General features: G+C 43.0%; 1 protein-coding gene and 1 pseudogene across 1 annotated transcript in view; one reads left to right on the top strand and one right to left on the bottom strand.

The window, feature by feature from the left end:
- The window catches only part of Gpa2 (Glycoprotein hormone alpha 2), a gene marked incomplete in the record, with an annotated part of 845,288 nt that overhangs the window by 129,172 nt on the left and 697,286 nt on the right, over positions 1-18,830 (top strand).
- LOC138853647 (uncharacterized) lies at positions 11,693-17,591 on the bottom strand (annotated as a pseudogene).

Raw genomic sequence — 18,830 nt, 5'->3', positions numbered from 1 at the left:
CAAACTGACAACAGCTATCCAAACAAGCGCACAAACTGACAACAACTATCCAAACAAGCGCACAAACTCACAACAACCATCCGAACAAGCGCACAAACTCACAACAACCATCCAAACAAGAGCACAAACTTACAACAACCATCCAAACAAGCGCACAAACTCGCAATAATCATCCATAGAAGTATACAACCATTCAAACCATCAAGCACATAATAACAAGCACACAAACACATAATAACAAGCACACGAGCAAACATTAACAAGCACACGAGCATGCAACAGGCACACAAACACAAAAGCAAGCACACTATAACAAACACACAATCACACAACAACAAGGTCTCAATAACAAGCACATATTAACGGACACACGTCACACACACATACAAGCACACACATCCACACAACAACTACCACAGGCGTACTGCACCGAATCCTTTTGGAGTAGTATAAACAAAATTACCCGAATTTACATTACGGTAATCCCTTCCCGAAATTATATGAATTTCACAAATACAAAAAGAAAACAATAAATGATCACACAACACCAGATAATTAGTTACACTTTATATTTATTCTGATGAGTATACGTTTGCTGATGTATATGCAGTGAGAAGAACAATGCAATTACATATGAAGAGATGTGTTTCTCAGCATTTATACTTAGAGTTTACATTAATACCAATAAGCCTACGTTTGGTATTACAGTGTTCATGAATGGTGATGAGAAGTTGGTGTGTAGCCTTAATGACTCTTGTGTCGTTAAGCTTTAAACCCAATTAACCAACTAATAAGTAATGAACAGAATTTATACACCGAGAAGTGTATGCCTCTCATTGTACATACAGTGAGAGTTTACTTTAAGCCCATCTTAGTGATTAAAATATTCTTGATTAGTGAAAATGTTACACGTTACATTGACCCTCGTATAGTCGATGGAATTTCAATCCATTACTCCACGAGTCAATAAGAAACACTTATTCAACACTGCCCTTGGCATGGTTTGTTGTGAAGTGTTACTGAGACAACTAGGTAATTCAGTGCTTTAAAAAACACATCAAACATCAAGGTATATTTCAACTTATAGTTGATTTGGTCGGGAGGACGATCTAACTGTTAACTATGAATGATTTCTAGAACCTTAAGGAGCATAAAAATAGGTCAGAAGAAGCGTGAAATGGCTTGTGTTCCCACCTAATAAAAGACGGGCTGGGTGACCTATTCTACACCACTGCTCACTATCGATATTAGAACGGTAACCATAAATGTTCTTGCAGCAGTACTCTATGTGTTGTTTGTATCACATAAATAAAACTTTTAATGGATATGAGTAATCACTCAGTAGATCACTAAGACATTTTAATTTTAAAATGAAATTTTTTTTTTTCATTTTACCCGAATGTGGGGAAATTTGACCAAAATTTGCCCCGTCTCTCCTTTACCCCCCCAGCCCCCCTCTCCGTATGCTTAGAACCGTAAAACCTCACAACAACCACAGAACCAAACTACTACCACATATCACACAACCACCCTACATCACACAACCACCCCACATCACACAACCACCCCACATCACACAACAACCCCACATCACACAACCACCCCACATCACACAACAACCCCACATCACACAACAACCCCACATCACACAACCACTTCACATCACACAACAACCCCACATCACACAACAACCCCACATCACACAACAACCCCACATCACACAACAACCCCACATCACACAACAACCCCACATCACACAACAACCCCACATCACACAACCACCCCACATCACACAACAACCCCACTTCACACAACAACCCCACATCACACAACCACCCCACATCACACAACAACCCCACATCACACAACAACCCCACATCACACAACCACCCCACATCACACAACAACCCCACTTCACACAACAACCCCACATCACACAACCACCCCACATCACACAACAACCCCACATCACACAACAACCCCACATCACACAACAACCCCACATCACACAACAACCCCACATCACACAACAACCCCACATCACACAACAACCCCACATCACACAACAACCCCACATCACACAACCACCCCACATCACACAACCACCACACATCATACAACCACCACACATCACACAACCACCCTACATCACACAACAACCCCACATCACACAACCACCACACATCACACAACCACCACACATCACACAACCACCCCACATCACACAACCACCACACATCATACAACCACCCCACATCACACAACCACCACACATCACACAACCACCCCACATCACACAACCACCCCACATCATACAACCACCACACATCACACAACCACCCCACATCACACAACCCCACATCACACAACCACCACACATCACACAACCACCCCACATCACACAACAGCCACACATCACACAACAACCCCACATCACACAACAACCTCACATCACACAACCCCACATCACACAACAACCCCACATCACACAACCACCCCACATCACACATCACACAAGCACCACACATCACACAACCACCCCACATCACACAACCACCACACATCACACAACCACCACACATCACACAACCACCACACATCACACAACCACCCCACATCACACAACCACCCCACATCACACAACAACCCCACATCACACAACCACCACACATCACACAATATTCTTACAAAAAGTACACAACCACTCAGCAGCCAACATCAACAATTAAAATGCAATCACGCTAAGATAAAATAACTCACTGCAATTAAAAATAATTAAATTGAATATCAAAAGTCCTCTAAATTTTTTTTGGGTCCCTACAGGTACCCAGGCAAATATAAAACACATGACTTAGGTGAAACTGACGAAGCTGTGGGCGAATGCTAAAATGTGCTCCACTGACAGCAACACGCCACAACAAAAGTGCTAGTGCTTTCGGATCACAACTGAAGGACCGTGATACAGTCCTGTGTGTGTGGAGACTCTGGCCAAGTTTTCCTGAATCTGTATCTCCGGTTAACTTAGCAGTAAATAGGTACCTGTGTGTTAGTCCAGTGTTGTGGACAACATTTCGTTAGGAAGGTAATATATTTTAGATGAAGCTCGGCTTTAAAATGAACAATTTAAGATAACAGTTCTTAGCCAATAAATTCAAAGTTTTAAAAAAGTCAGACGAGCGGCAGTGGCAGATGCACAGAGGAGGATATGGGAGAGGTGCGTGCAGAGGATAGGAAAAGACTCCAGGCGACTCTAAAAGCTCACAGATATGGTCAGGAAGGGTTTTGTTTTTAATTCACTCCCGAAAAATGCTTCGTAATGACAGAAATGAAAAGAAGAAATAAAACCGAACACAGTACAACCTGCGATAAAGATCTGAGGTGAGCATATCACCATAAGAACATTTACCCGTATAACATGAACAGCATTTACAAGATTCATTGATATAAACACTGCTGTGCTACCAAGAATCTCGCAGCTTCAACCAAGATTCTCACTTCTCTTCACCAGTCAATAAATTTCTAGATTTGGTGAAATGAAGAACATAACAAGCACCTATCTTTCCTTAATAAAAACGTATTTACAAATATTTTTTTCTACATGAGAAACAACAGTCACAAAATATAAGTAATAACTGATTAGAAGTCCTTCACTCCATATGCCAAATGTATGTTATTCAACCCACAAGTTACAATTATTTAGTGTAACACAAGATAAACTGTGTTAAAGAAACATAACACAAAACTCTTAAGACCTTAAGCCCAGACAGTGCGTGTGTGTGTTGATAACATTTACAGTGTGTAGGCACCAACAAGGAAATCAAAGACAAAATTCATTCAGTCTCAGCAAAGGACGATTCCACAATAATTTGCTTGATCCAAGGGAGGGGGGTTGTGGGGGTTATTTAAAATACCTACATACATTTATTCTTATGTTGTGTACAATGTTTTATACACTTAAGGGGGCCTAAGGGGCACTTGATAAGGTACACCTGAACACCTGCTCGTTAATGCAAATATCTAATCAGCCAATCACGTGGTAGTACCTCAGTGCATGAAAGCATGCAGATACAGTCAAGAAGTTCAGTTGTTGTTCAGACCAAACATCAGAATGGAGAAGAAAAGTGATGTAAATGACTTTGGCTGTGGAGTGATTGCTAGTGCCAGACGGGGTGGTCTGAGTATTTTAGAAGCTGCTGATCTGCTGGGATTTTCACGCACAACTGTTTCTAGAGTTTACAGAGAATGATGTAAAAAACACGAAACATCAAGCGAGAGACAGTTCTGTTGGTGAACACGCCTTGTTAATGAAAGAGGTCAGAGAAGAATGGCCACGCTGACTCAAGCTGACGGGAAAATGACAGTAACCCGATCAACCACGCACTTCAACAGTGGTATGCAGAAGAGCATTTCTGAACATTTCTCCTGTCAGCTAAAAACAAGAGAGTCTACAGTTTGTACAGGCTCATCAAAACTGGACTAATGAAGATTCGAAAAACGTCGCCTGGTCCGACGAATCGCTATTTCTGCTGCGATCTGTAAATGGCAGGGTAAAAATTTGGCATAAACAACTCGAATTCATGGATCCATCCTGCCTTGTGTCACTGGTTTAGGCAGGCTGGTGGTGATGTAGTGATATGGAGAATGCTCTCCTGGTACACATTAAGCACCGATACACCAAGTGAGCATCGTGTAAATACCTCAGCCTACCTGAGTATTATTGCTGACCATGTGCATCCCTTTATAGCAACATCCGGTAGGGTAATGTGCCTTGTCTGTCACAAAGCACGTGTCTTCTTAAGTTAGCTCCACGATCATGACAATGAGTTCACTGTACTGTAGTGGCCTCCACAGTCACCAATCTCAATCCAATAGAACACCTTTGGAATGTTGTGGAACAGGAGATTCTCAGCATGAATGTACAACCCACATATCTATAGCAACTGCATGATGCTATCATGTTAACATAGACCAGACTTTCTAGGAAATATTGCCAACACCTTGTTGAATCTATGCAACGAAGAATTCAGGCTGTTCCAGGGGCAAATGAGGGACCTACCCAGTACTAGAAGGGTGTATCTAATTAAATGGCAACTGAGTGTATTTCAGTTCATTTATAGATGTGTGTAAGTTTCACGTATCACTAAGCTACCGCAACAATAGTTTGCCAGCTCAGTGAGTGTCTCACCTGTCTCCAGGTAATTCCTCGGTTGTCATTAGCTCGCCTTTCTTGCACATTAGATTCTTATGTGCCCAGTATCACACCAGAGGTTATAACGTATCTTGCAGAGGCACCATTCTTTCTTTCTTGAGTTTGTGACAAGCGGAGATGTGTGACTGGCGCCTCTATCTCCTGTACTCGCATTTGTTCTGTCCTGCGGCATTTTCATATTTTCATATTTTTTCTTGGTCCTGGCGTCTTTGTTGAGGTTCTTGTGCAATTGACTTGTCCAGAGTTATCCGGTCTTCTAGAGGAGCCCTTCATGACACGAAATTCTGTAGAGGGAAGTGTTGAATGAAGCGCTGGCAGTTGACAGCAGATTCTTCCATGGCGAAATATAAAGTCCTTTTGTTTGAACTAAACCCAGTTATTACTGATCTTCCCAACATTGCCAGTTCCTTGTGCATTTTATAATTTAAAACAGTTATAATTTATAACAGTCACTGTCATGCTATGATTCAGCTTGGAGTGAAGTCAGACATAATTAGATTTTTTGTTGTACTCTGTGAGCTGCGTGTATTAGAGGGAAGTTCTGAGAAGAGATTAGTATTTAATAAGTCATTTTATTGATGAGTAAAAAAAATGTTCGTGTATTGTGCTGCCTCTGTCTGGGATTAGATAAAATTTCTGAGCCTTGTCTCAGTAATATTGATTACCTTGAACATTGGTATATTATAGTCTTCGAGTAGGGTGTGCTGCGTCCAGGATGTCACTAGCTCTGAGACTGATTTGCTTTTGTGTAATGATCATTAATGCTATAATTGCACTGCTGCTGTAACGGGTGTTTCTGCTGTTATTACAGTACTCGTGTCATGCTTGTTTCTGCAGTCACTGTAGTACTGTATTTTGCATTATCCTACTCAGTTGAACACACTTTCATGCATAAATAGTATGTTACGTTTTTTTTTTTTTTTTTTTAAACAAGTCGGTCGTCTCCCACCGAGGCAGGGTGACCCAAAAAAGAAAGAAAATCCCCAAAAAGAAAATACTTTCATCATCATTCAACACTTTCACCACACTCACACATTATCACTGCTTTTGCAGAGGTGCTCAGAATACAACAGTTTAGAAGCATATACGTATAAAGATACACAACATATCCCTCCAAACTGCCAATATCCCAAACCACGGTTTATATGTACAAATTCCTAAGATCATGCTTGGTACGGGTGTACTGATTGATGTCAGGGTGACCATATATAAATTTACATGCATTTTTTTTATATTTTATTTAAAACAGTGAGATACACAATGATAAATGTATATTAAAAACACATAAAAGAAAGCGGTTAATTTTACAATAATCTCACACGACCAACGATACCGTACAATATAATGGTAATACACCGTACACACAAAGTACTGACAATGGTTTTATACTCAGACAACACATTATACATTATTAAAGAACATGTCTATGTTGTATATACAAATGGCAAGCACACATGGGTAAGTATATAGACTGTATAATAAATCATTGTGTTAAAAACCAACACACACAATAACACACACACACAAGCACACTCATACACACCAACGTACACATAGGTATTAATGAATCGACGACGAAAACATCCAAATATAACAAATACGATGTGTTATTTTACATCTCAACAAATAATGTAATCAATTACATGCAATATTATATATTACATGTAATAGGAAAACACATCTATACAAATACCAATGACTGGTATACAAGAATAAAAAACACATCTATACAAATACCAATGACTGGTATACAAGAATAAAAACGCAAAACCTTTAACGTTCTGTACGTACAAAATTTTTACATTTTTATTAATGACATCATCACACTGGAGACATACATACAACATTGGAGACATACATACAACATTCACAAACACAAGACATTTACACACAATTAAACGCAGCTGACCAGCCCGTTAGATTACCCACTGAACAAACAAATTATCTCAAATCCTTTAACTCTAACGCTCTATTTGCAGACGGGAAATCTTTCTCCCATCTCCCCTCATATATCAACTGATTTCGACACTTAGTTTGAAGAACTGTTCCCGCTAAAACCCGGATTCTGCTATTACCTTCAACATGCCTCATAGCCCATGACACAAATATAATCGGCTACGACATACGACACTGCACGTTGTACACAGATGTCAACCCCACCCACATCAAAACTCAACGCCCTAAGTACCGACAAACCTCCCCTCATCCCCCCTACCATTCGTAAAACCCTGCTTAACCACGCACGTACTATACCTAAATCTTCACAGAAATACACATGAAACGCTGATTCGTCCTCCCCGCACGCTGAACAACTCCGGTCCTCCTCTACACGCCGATTAGACAACACCACCTTGGACGGCAGAATCCCGTGCAAAAATTTAAAAACCACTTCGCGCACTCGAGGAAGGAGATGTAACTGATGAACCCGCTTCCATATATCACACCGCGCGTACATGAGGAACATTCCCTGAACTCTCACCTCAACTTTCACCATACCCACTCTTTCCAAAGTACTCAATTTAACGCTCCGCACGTCTCGCATGCACAGTAACACACGTAGCATCGTATCACACCTGATTACATCTGCCCGTCCCCACCACCTGCGCAGGTCACGATACATTTCTGTTAAACCACCATGCCTGCCACCCAGTCGGAGAAAACGACGCTTCACATAACAAGCAATGACTCGGTCTCTTAAAGGAACAAGACCTAACCCTCCTTGACGCATTGGTGTCTCTACCACCGCTCTTGTGAGCCAGTCGCACCCTGAGCCCCACAAAAATCTATAAACTCTATATAAAAGATTTTTGAGATCCCCCTGTAATAGTGGATACAGCGCAGCAACGTGCCAAACTTTACTATAAAGAAGAGCATTAATTACTATCGCCCTCTGGTGTAGGGTTAAATGTCGTGGCCTGAGACTATTTATACGCCTCAAAACACTATTTACCACCCTCCCCGAATTACATGCCCTCGTCTTATCAACCTCTCTCATATACTGTATACCACATATGTTAACACAGTCAACCACCGTCCACGTCTCTATACCTACCTCCTCTCTCGCCCAATCTCCCAACTTCATAATCTTTGATTTTTCTTTGTTAACCCGCATTCCTGTTGCCTTACCAAATACATCTACAAGTCTTCCCACAAAACTCAATTGCTCTCTCGTACGTAATAGGACAGTTGTATCATCTACATAACCTACTATGGCAGGTCGATCACTACCCGAACCCCACGACGAATCTACACCCCGCCCACAAACTGTCCAATAAAAAGGGTCCTGCATGCAAGCAAAGAGCATTTGAGACATAGGGCATCCCTGTCGAATGTCTCTATTTGACAAAGTCTCCTAACTTCCCATTAATTTGTACTTGAAACCCAGCACCATTATACAAAGAACGAGCCCGCATGATGATCTCATTTCCAAAACCCTGCCATCTCATAAACTTCCACAGCACATCCCTTTCTACACTATCAAAAGCAGCTTGCCAGTCTAAAGCCAAAACACCACCCCCGCCCCTCGTTCCGCATTCCTCGACAAACTCCCTGATATTCCCATGACCATCATACATTGTCCTACCTGGCACGCCAAACTGACCCTTATGTATTACCTTGTCAAACACTTTCTTAATCTTATTCATTAAAATTTTTGCATATAATTTATAATCACTACACAGTGATAATGGTCGGTAATCCTTAAGTGATACGGGTATGTCACATTTTTTAACTAACAACAAAACCGCCGTACTCTGAGACAAACCTAAACGTCCCCCCTCCTTCATCGCATTGAGTAAACGTACCAGAAAAGTCCTTATGACCTCCCAATGTTGAATATAAAATTCACACAGAATGCCATCAATACCTGGCGCCTTACCCTTGCACATTCCCTGCAAAGCCTCCCACACCTCAGCTTCAGTTATAGGCCCACCCATGAGAAAGCGATCATTATCACTCAACTCACATCGTACATTCCGCACCAATTCCCGTATTGCATCCACGCTTACATCTTTATTTAGCATTTTGAGATTAAACCATTTATCAACATAATAACTTATTCCTTCAGATGTTGTTACAACCTGACCCTCACTATACCCTTCAACGCCATCCTGCACCACTAAACTCATGATTTCGGTCGCCTTCCTCCTTTGTGTCTGACTACGTAAGACACAAGCGGACGGCTTATCACCCCACACAGCCTCCTCGACTCCACTCGAAATACGCGCCCCATCAAAAACCGTATTTTTCAGCACCTGGATGTGTTCCTTTAGATTGTCAATCTCGTCCACTGGGCAAATTCCAGATACCTCTCCTTGCGCATAACAGTGCTGTAAAGAACCCTCCAGGTACCTCAAAAATCCATACTCCAATCGAGAGGCCTCCTTACCCCGATGTACATAAAAATCCTTAATTCGAGGCTTCATAACCTCGTCCCATTGTCGCACTAAATCACTACCTTCCAAGGAGTTACTCCCATAGACGTCCATAAGTGCGTGAAGAGTGTCTTATCTTCCGCACTTTGAAGTAAACGAGTATTTAACTTCCAATATCCTTTAAAACGAGTCGGGAGACCTCTCCAGTCAAGCTCTACGAGAACACCGCAATGGTCGGAGAAATACACGTCTAACACACGCACTTTGGTTACAACTACCCGCCGAGACACATACACCCTGTCTAAGCGCGCAGCATAGTCCTTACGCACGAAAGTGTGCTCAATCCCTAAGTCACTGCTTCCACTTACATCCACCAACCCCAGCCCAGACAACAAATCACCCAAAATAATCGAACAATAACCCGCTCCCCTCGGTTCTACGTCTTTACGGCGCACTACACAGTTCCAGTCGCCACCAACCACTGTAATATCAGGCAGGGATCTCAAATAGTACACAAGAGCATCGTTAACAAAAGTATTTTTAATATTAACATCATGTTCAGCTGGCCCATATACTCCTACAAAACCAACCCGTTGAGTACCCCACTCACCTATGACGCGTACCACGCGACCCCCCTCCCCCTTCCTCCCAATGTTTCATCACGAACGGGCTGGTCGCTTTTATCAACACAGCCACACCACCTTTCAAACGACTCGAGTGAGCCATATAAACATAGCCATCTATCGCAAACGAACTTCCAACTTTATGGTTATGTTCTTGCACGAAACATACGTCTACTGCAAAGCGTTGCAACCACTCATGAACCTGCACTTGCTTTCTGCTATTTTTCATACCATTAACATTTATGGTTATACACCTAACTTTGCTAACGGTGGTTTTCCTCGAGGGACCACCACACCCTTTTTCCCTGTACGTTGACTAACGCCTAAGGCGCCACCTTTACCTTGTACATTCTCTGTTATATTACTCGCTGTCCTGGAACCACGCGACCCCCCACCCGTGACTTCCGACCACGTCTTCTTCCCAGAACGCTGTCCAGGGGTCATGACATCGTCGGAGTCGGGCGGGGTAGCCGCACGCTTCCTAGAAACAGCATCCTCAGCTTTATCAGGACCTGTAATGTTCTCCTTGTGAACTTCTACCACAACAGTATGAACTCTCGGACCTTCTACCTCACTTACGTTAATTAACTGATCGACATCCTTTAACTGTGTTCTCTCCTCATCCGAACACTCCAACGCAAGCACACACGGCACAGAATCATACTCCTGCGACGCTAAAAGGTCGCTCAATGTCGATACAATGTTAGCTTCCATGTCAGCATCCTCTCTTGCTTGAGGGCTCTTACGTCCACCATGTTCTACCACATCATGGTTGACCGTACCAGGTAGAGTCACGTAGGATGACTTCACGAGCATGGCCCGATCCACCTCATCACTCCATGATTTCAGGCGCGGTAAGTCCTCGACTACTTCATCTGCCAGAATCCGACGAGGAGCCTCACCATCCGGACGACGACCACGTCCTGAGGGCGGCTGGTGCTTAACGCATTGTGAAGCAATGTGATCCAATGCGCCGCATAGGCGACAAGTTCGTCTCTGTCCAGGATACGTAACATACACCTGGGTACGGAACTCCTCTAGGTTTATGTACGAAGGTATTGGTTGGCGCAGGAACATTTTCAACGTGAAAGACCCTTCTTGTAAACCAGCAAAGTGGCCATCAGACCACCGACCCATAGTAACCTGGTGGATCGTCCCATAGTATTTGAAGGCGTCACGTATGCCAACTTCGTTAGCCTCAAAAGGCACGTTTCGCACACGTACCCACGTATAGTATTGTGAAACGTCGTGCAACTTAACTGTGACTACTGGGGTGAGTTGCTTGCTAACATCCTGATACTGGTTGACAATCTGATCGTAGGTCTTGGTATCACAAAACTTGACGAAAATCCGGGATAGTCCATTTAAGGCAACGCCACACAGGGATTCAACGCTGGATGCCATATATATCGCGGATGATCATCGGCACCAACACATTAATCGATGCGCTGGGGATTGTGCCCTTTATGAGGTCAATACAAACAGTATCAACTCTCCTTCGAAAACCAGTCGCCATTGTTGTTGTCGTCGCAAAGCTCCTCCACCAGGTGTCGGGACTGAGGAGAGACAGCTGACGACCACTCAACACAGCGTCTGAGCAGAGAATGCGGACCTGCATTTGAGTGATCAGTGATCAGAGGGATCTCACCGTAAGTTAACACTTAGTAATTCTGTTATTTTATGTGCTTTTAAATGATCGGAGTAATTCACATAATTTACTTGTTCTCTGTAATATTAGGCTGCGAGAACTTATTCATACTAAGTAGAATAAGCCACGTGGGACATATATCAATGGGTGTGATTATTCAACTGCATAATTGTTAAATTATATGACAATTATTTTAAATGCGTTTATTTTTATCCCTTAGCTCTAAACCTTAGGATAAGGACCTGTTGAAATAGAAGAAAGTTTTATGACTTACAGGTGTTTGTCGTATGTTCTTAGAATATATCAGTATAATTTAAATCTTTACTCTGGTAAATTTAAGTTACAATGCAGCTCGTGTCGTGTCCCTCATAACAGGCTACTTCTTAATGGCACTTAAAAAATAAGCAGAGAGGGGTGACAACCTTACTCTCAGTAAACACTAACTCCGCTCACTGTCAAGTATACAAAAGCAAATCCCTTTCTTAGACTGAGTTCACACTAGACAATCTCAGAGGCACACAAGTCAATAAATACTCCAAATGTCTGTATGTTTGTAGTGTTTTATGGATACTCTGAACGGCAGTGATAACTATGGCTTCCAGAGGTGAAGTTAACAATATAATTAAAATATTTGAGAGTTAATGACTCCTTGTTGAGATGCCCGGAAGCTACTCTGCTTTTCGCCATAATAGCGTTAGATAAAGAGGTTAATTGGCTGAAGTGTATCTATGGCGATATGCTCGGCACTATGCTTACCAGTACGTCTTTCTCCTAGAGACAGGTTTTATAACCATTTGTGGTCTTGACTTTTTTGATGCCTTAAGCGAAATCATGCGAAACTGCCCCTATGTTAAATTTACCTCGAGTGTTATCCTAAAGAAAATCTAATTACCCCCAAAAGACAATGTTTTACAGTAAATTGCTAACAATGGAACCTATTTAAAACAAAAATGAGTGTGTCGTGCCGCCCCTCGCCACTAGTTGGCGCAGGCGGCAATATACACCGTTTTTTTTTCCAGAACCGTCATTGATAACAACCTCTCTTCAGCCAGTATATATCGAGTTTCCAGTCGAGATCCTTTACTCAGTTTTCATAACCTTGTATTTGAACATCAAAATGGTATACAATACCGACAGGTTGGTAGGTAAGACACATAGGCAACAGTTAGGCAACTTTATTCCGAAACGTTTCGCCTACACAGTAGGCTTCTTCAGTCGAGTACAGAAAGTAGGCAGGAACAGTAGAGATGTGAAGACGATGTGAAGACATCGTCTTCACATCTCTACTGTTCCTGCCTACTTTCTGTACTCGACTGAAGAAGCCTACTGTGTAGGCGAAACGTTTCGGAATAAAGTTGCCTAACTGTTGCCTGTGTCTTACCTACCAACCTTGTATTTACTGAATTTGAAGACCAGTATCCATCTTTGTGGCCACAAACGTGACTACTGGACTTGAGGTTGTCCTTGTACTCACAGATTTTGTTTCTCCTCTTTAAGTTTACTTAATTTGCTTACAAGGATTTACATACGTCTTCAGGAATTTTAAATCATATATTCAAGAAACAGTACTGATCCAAATACTGATTTCTGTGGAATTTCACTAGTTAAAGTTTCCCATTCTCTAATCCTTGTAGCGCAATTCCTATTATTCCTACCTCATCCTCAAATATTTTGCCAGTCTCTTGTGAAGTAGAGTATTAAATGACTTCATTCAGACAAAGAATATACAGTTCACCTTGCTCTCTCTTCTGCCTCACATCTTTTACTTTGTCATGGGACTCCAGCAGGTTTGCATGACTAGATTTGTCATCTCTAAACTTTTGTTGGTTATTGTTTGTAAAATCACCTCTTTCCAGGTGCTCAACCACTCATTCAGATTATCTTCTCCAATACCTTACATATCATGCATGTAAGCAATGGTCTATCGTTAGTGCCTCCTCTTTGTTTCCTTTCTTTAATACCTGGACTACATTCGCTGCCCTCCAGATCTCTGGTAATTTTCCCATATCCAGTCGTTTCTTGTTGGTTTACAGTGCTTCTGCTTCCTCTAACATAAACCATAGTAATCCTTGCGAGGTCTGATTGCATTTGATGAATCCACCATAATATAATTAGCTTTTTGATCCCTTGCCTGTTGTATGTACGATGTCCAGTAACCGTTGGTGTAACCTTTCTATTTAACTCTGGTGTTGTCATTGTTTTAATTGAGAACATCCCTTTCTGTCGCTTGTTCAACTCTTAATTGATCTCCTTGTAACACGTGAGCTCTCTTACCTTCTACCATTTATAGTCTTATTACCTCATTTTCTACTGCCATCTTTTCTAAATAAGCTGTGAAATAGTTTTGCATTAGCTATGTTTTTTTTACTTCTGTATTATTCTGAAATAGTCGCTGAGCTCCTCATCTGACACACTCATATTCATTTAAGGCTCTTCTGTTCATTTATCTGTTATCCTCAGATAATTGCTTTCTGTATAGTTGTAATCCACGTGAACTTTGAGTTTTATCCTTTCTGGCCCCGACTTTTTTTCTAGCAGCTACTGAATTTTTCTTGTGTGTGTGCCTGAGAGGGAGAGAGGGAGGGAAAGGGGGATGGACCAGCAGCAGAATCAGCAGCAGCAGCTACAGGAAATTCAGCAAAATAAGTATCAACCGTAAAAGCAGCATTAACATCAGCACTAGAAACAGCAAGCGGCAGTTACAACAGCAAATAAAAGATGCAATAACATTAACAGTTACAGAAGCAAGAATAGCATCAAATAATAGCGACAAGAACATGAAACAGCAAGAGTATGCAACAACAGTAGAAGGGACTTATAAGAGCAGCGACAGTAGCAGCAACAGCAGCAGCTGAAGCAATAGCAACAGCAGCGGTAGCTGCAGCAGCTGAAGCAGCTGAAGCAGTAGTAGTAGCAGCAGCTGCAGCAGCAGAAACACCTGCAGCAGTAGCAGAAGCCCCTGCAGCAGTAGCAGAAGCACCTGCAGCAGTAGCAGCAGCGGCTGAAGCAGTAGTAGCAGCAGCAGCACTAGCAGCAGCAGCAGCAGTATCAATAGTAACAGTAACAGCAGTATCAGCAGTAGCAGGTGGACGGGTGAAGGAGCTGACACATTCATTATTGAGAGGAAGGCCTGGAAGTACTAGATAGGCTGGATGGTTCTGGAGGGGCGGGAGGATCCTGGAGGGTCTGGAGGGTCCTGGAGGGGTTGGAAAATCCTGGAGGAACTGGAGGGTCCTGGATGGCGAGAGGGTTCTGGAGGGGCTGGATGGTACTGGAGAAGCTAAAGGGTCCTGGAGGGCTTGAGGGTCCTGGAAGGGCTGGAGGGACTGGAGGGCTGGAGGGTTCTGAGAGGGAGGCTCCTGAAGAACTGGAGGATCCTCGAGGGGCTAGAGGGGCTGGAGGGTCTTGGAAGGGCTGAAGGGTCCTGGAGGGCCTGGAGTGCCCTATAAAGGCAGGAGGTTTCCTGGAGGGGCTGAAGGTGTCCTGGTGGGGTTGGAGGTTTTTGAAGGAGCTGAAGGGTCTTGTTATGGCTGGAGGGTTTGGAGTGGCTCGAGGGTCCTGGAGTGGCTGAAGGGTCCTAGAGGGGTTGGAAGGTCCCGGAGGAGCTGGAGGATACACAAATAACCCGCACATAGAAGAGAGGAGCTTACGACGACGCTTCGGTCCGACATGGATCATTTACAAAGTCTCACTAACGAGAAGTAGAGCAGGACGGGTATATATAGGCAGGAAGAGGTAGTGGTGGTGGTAGTAGTAGTAGTAGTAGTAGTAGTAGTAGTAGTAGTAGTAGTAGTAGTAGTAGTAGTAGTGGTAGTGGTAGTGGGGAATTAAGGAGGAGGAGGAGCCAGTCAAATACAAAGAAAGGGGAGCACTGCAAGGGAGCTAGGTGCCCACAGAGGGAGAGCAAGTACACAGAGGTGGGGGAAGGGGAAGTAATGAAATAAATAATGAAGGAACAGAAACACAAGACAGAAGAAAGAAAGACAGCCCAGAAGAGAAAAGAAAAAGGGAAAGAGGAAAGGGGAAGAGGGAGAAGAAGAAAAAATGAGGAATCAGGTTAAATCAGGAGTGTTGTGAAGTTTGGAGCATTTTACAATGTAGTGGGAGAGGAAGACATCTACAGAGACGAAGCCACGACTAAGATTCATACAAGGAAAGTTGCGTATTAGGGAGGATTCAACCAGACGGCGACTGTTGAAGTTGTAAGTAGGGAAGACAGTTTTAGCAGAAGACTAGTCAATAGGATGGCTGTGATCTCTGACGTGACAGAAAAGAGCATTGTTAGTGTCAGCAAGCCTAACACTAATTTTGTGCTCCTTAAGTCTGTCAGAAAGAGATCGAACAGTTTCTCCAAAGTATTGAAGAGGACAGGAGGAACAAGAAATAGAGTAGACACCAGGAGCATCTGTAGAGGGAGGAGAGTTATGAACGAGATTAGTGCGATGAGTGTTAGTCTGGCGGAAAGTAAGCTTGATGTCTAAGGGACGGAGAGAACTGTTGAGATTAGAAAGACCGGAAATGTAGGGAAGGCGGAGGACAGAAGAGTTCCCAGGAGTAGAGAGTTTGAGAGAGTAGAAATTACGTTTAGCACGTGAGAGGGCAGAGTCTATGAAATGGGAAGGGCAGCCAAGACGAGAAAACGAATTATGGAGAGTGGAAATTTCTGCTGGAAGGAACTGAGGATCACAGATGCGGAGGGTACGGAGAAAGAGGGAGATAAGAACACTTTTCATGACAGAGGAAGCATGATAGGAAAAGTAGTGAATGTACATGCCACTGTGCATAGGTTTGCGGTAAACGGAAAAGGAAAAACCTATATCTGAGCGGTGGACATGGACATCAAGGAAAGGAAGCAAGGAATTAGATTCCCATTCAGCTTTAAACTTAATGGAAGGGGCAAGATTATTAAGAGCTTCAAGAAAAGGATGGAAGAGACTGGAGTCATGAGGCCACAGAGCAAAGATGTCATCAACATAGCGGAGCCAGAGTGAAGGTCGCACATTGATGGTAGGAAGAAGAACAGTCTCGAAGTATTCCATGTAAAGATTAGCAAGGGCAGGAGAGAGAGGAGAGCCCACGGCCACACCGAAGGTTTGAGAATAATATTTCCTTTGGAAGGAAAAGGAATTAGAGTCCACACAGAGGCGGATAAGATCAAGAAAGACATCAATAGGTATAGGGAGACGAAGAAACCCTTCATGGGCCTTCTCTCTAAGAAAATCAAGGATATCATCAAGAGGGACATTGGTGAAGAGGGACTCAACGTCAAGGTCGGGAGAGGCGAAACCGTTCAATGAAGTCTTGAGAGTGACGGAGGTGGGCAGGAGAAAAAGTACCAAGGGAGTGAAGGTTTTGGCAAACCAAGAAGCAAGAGAATAAGAGACAGAACCTCTAGAGGATATGATAGGACGTAGAGGAATATCAGGTTTATGAGTTTTGGGAAGGCTATAGAAATAGGGAAGAGAGGGACAGATGACACGAAACCGTTGAACAAGGTCAAAGTCAGGAGGACAGAGGTCGGAGAGAGTCCTTAGTTTCTTGTTGAAAGTTCTCTTGATGCGATCAAGAGGGTTGGAAACGAGAGGAGTGTAGGTGCGTGAGTCAGAGAGCAAGACATCAGCTTTACGGAGGTAATCCTCGCGATCAAGGATAACTACCGAATTACCTTTGTCAGAAGAAAGTATGATAATGTTAGTGTTAGATTTAAGAGAGGAAAGGGCAAGTTGGTAACGGCGGGGAAGGTGGTGGAGAATTCAGACCAAGGGCTGGCTGAGATGAGACGTTGAAGTTTATTTTGTAGTTTAGAAGAATGAATTTGTGCATTCAGGCGAGCAGTGTCAAAGGCCTTCACCAACTTGCCCTTTCCTAGTAAGGCTGATGCATACAGGGGATGAGATGAAAAGCTGTAAGCCTTCTCCCTGAAAGCTGGCTGCCTTGGATCAAAGTCTAGCGCAAGCTGGACTCCAAGGTATTGGTCCAGTGTGGTGAGTTTGGTATAGCACTGCGTACCTAGGTTCGAGTCTCCTTCAGCCAGAGTTCAGTGTTTGTGTATATTTCGCCTGCTCTCGCGAATTCCTTGCATGCATATATATATATATATATATATATATATATATATATATATATATATATATATATATATATATATATATATATATATATATATAAATAGCATTGTCACCACGAACGAGTGGTATTTAATCAATAACAACACTGCGGCTAGCCGGTGGATCGAACCCGCGTTGTTTTAGTCCGCCTCATGGTGAGCGAAAATTCACGACGCTCTAACCCACTTGACCATCCAATCCTACAAGAAATCACGCACCCATCAGAGATAGGAGTTGTACCGAGATCCGAGGACATACGATGGTGTGGGTGCCTCAGAGCTTATTTCATTCTACTCCGCATTTGGTGTACTAGCTTCCACAAGCAGTATATATAGTAATGTAACCACGAAGGAGTGGTATTTAATCAATAACAACACTGTGACTAGCCGGGGGACCGAAGCCGTGTTGTTTTGCCCCGCCTGATGATGAGCGAAAATTCACGACACTCTAACCCACTGGACTATACAATCCTACAAGAATCACGCACCCAGTAGACTAGTACACTAAACAGGGAGAAGAATGAAATTAGCTCTGACGTACCCACACCATCGTATGTCCTCGGATCACGGTACAACACCTAGCTCTCCTGGGTGCGTGATTTTTGTAGGATTGTATGGTCCAGTGGGTTAGAGCGTCGTGAATTTTCGGCTTATTCGGCAAGAAGAGCGTTGCTATTTAAGCAAAATTCTCAAGATTTACCTATTTGGCACAACATTTTATAAATATATATTTGTGTGTGTGTGTGTGTGTGTGTGTGTGTGTGTGTGTGTGTGTGTGTGTGTGTGTGTGTGTGTGCGCGCGTGTGTGTGTGTACATGCCAAACACTAGGCATTCAGTCACTGAACATACAGTAGCTAAAGTTTACAACTG

The sequence above is a fragment of the Cherax quadricarinatus genome, chromosome 36 (assembly GCF_038502225.1).
Source record: "Cherax quadricarinatus isolate ZL_2023a chromosome 36, ASM3850222v1, whole genome shotgun sequence".
In the NCBI taxonomy this organism is placed as follows: Eukaryota; Metazoa; Arthropoda; class Malacostraca; order Decapoda; family Parastacidae; genus Cherax; species Cherax quadricarinatus.
The sequence above is the reverse complement of the archived record's forward strand: the minus strand, read 5'-3'. Positions and strand labels throughout refer to the sequence as shown.